Source organism: Odontomachus brunneus, unplaced genomic scaffold (genome assembly GCF_010583005.1).
Source record: "Odontomachus brunneus isolate Ranch 3 - 2012 unplaced genomic scaffold, Obru_v1 Obru_scaffold_111, whole genome shotgun sequence".
NCBI classification, from domain to species: domain Eukaryota; kingdom Metazoa; phylum Arthropoda; class Insecta; order Hymenoptera; family Formicidae; genus Odontomachus; species Odontomachus brunneus.
In genome coordinates this window covers 648,478-649,947 of record NW_022639561.1, presented here as the reverse complement: position 1 = coordinate 649,947, position 1,470 = coordinate 648,478, and the positions used below count along the sequence as shown (strand labels likewise).

Below are 1,470 nucleotides of genomic sequence, written 5' to 3'. Positions count from 1 at the left end.
GACACCCCCCCCCCGGATCGACGAAACACCGCAATCACACCGAAGGGCGAGTCAGCGACTTTGTAAGACCTCCTATCTGCTCTAGTTATCGGTTTTGTGATATCGTCTTGTCCGTAGAGCGGCCGCGAATTCTCGAGACTTAATGACCGGCCCTAGGTCCTCTGCCGACTCGCATATCGATGCGGACGGCACGCGACTCCGCGTAGCGTCGCTTCCAACTTTGTGTACCGCGGTCGATCTCAGGGCGGGGAAACCCGTCCTAATAAAATTTGTCTAATACACCGAGACTCGACTCCGCGATTAATTGCTGTCATTTCCCAGCTTCAACGAACCCATCCCGTCTCCGAGCTACCGGTCCCGTACGACTCCTGACGCGCTTAGCCTATCGGCGGGTTCCGATAGGATCGGTGTTCTTTCGGGATTTTTCTTTGTGCGGTGGTGCGGCCGTTTCCGCACCTGGCGCCCAACTTTTCGCGTTTTGAGGACCGCGTGTCGAGAGCCGGCGGAAATTTGCTGGCGAATCAACAGTATCGCGAGAAATTCGTCGCAAAGTATATTATAAGTAGGGATGCGAATAGATAGCTGACTTTGTCACAACGGCAGAGAAACACCGGTAGCCTGTACAGACAGACAGATCTGCTAGCCGTGACTGAGATCTGTAACGTGAATGAGATAGATAATAATTCCGCCGCAGCAAATCCGCCCGTCTGTACAGACACCAGAGCTCTCACAAGGGGAACCCGGCAGTCTCTGATCACCGATTTGAATAAAATTTTATGGGTGTGTAGTATGCACTCATACATTTACTCCTGTAAAGCCGTAGGACCCACTATTGAGGCATTCTCGAGAAATATTTTTTTTAATATTTCGAGAAAAATTTTTGTCCCTATAGTACCGTTACGGAAAAGCAATCTTCGAGCTAGTAGCGTAGCGTCGGTAAGACGTAGACTACTACGCTCGGGATTGCAGGTTCGATTCCCTGAATAATTTTTTTTTTTTTTTTATTTAAATCTTATATATTTTTAAATTTGTATATAACACAATTTTAAACCGTTTTTAATTATTTTACATCAAATTTTTTAATAAGTAATTTGTATGTTAAATAAATATTTTTTTTAATCAAGGAATTTAAAATTGCTCATTTATTATTAATTAAATTAAAATTTCTCATGCACAAAAAATATATTTCCAATAAGAATTTATAACGACTGTTATACAATAAGTTAAAATGTACAATTTACTGTTTTACAATAAGTTTGCAGCTTTTAGGGTGGTATTTATCATAAAAACATTTAAAACATAATAATTAATTAATAATGGGCATTTTTCAATTCCTTGATTAAAAAAAATATTTATTTAACATACAAATTACTTATTAAAAAATTTGATATAAAATAATTAAAAACGGTTTAAAATTGTGTTATATACAAATTTAAAAATATATAAGATTTAAATAAAAAAAAAAAAAAA

The 1,470-nt window shown here is 38.7% G+C and overlaps 2 protein-coding genes across 7 annotated transcripts in view; one reads left to right on the top strand and one right to left on the bottom strand.

Moving 5' to 3' along the window:
• LOC116849315 (synaptotagmin-10-like) overlaps positions 1–1,470 on the bottom strand; it is a 526,459-nt gene that overhangs the window by 298,474 nt on the left and 226,515 nt on the right. The gene's annotated exons all lie outside the window — the stretch shown is intronic.
• The window catches only part of LOC116849316, a 9,496-nt gene continuing 8,030 nt past the window's right edge, over positions 5–1,470 (top strand). For 2 of the 3 annotated variants that reach the window (XM_032826351.1, XM_032826347.1), the window contains exon 1: positions 5–62. The gene's annotated coding sequence lies outside the window, so the exon portion shown is untranslated. The remainder of the gene's footprint in view (positions 63–1,470) is intronic. The other variant, XM_032826350.1, reaches the window with a different exon arrangement.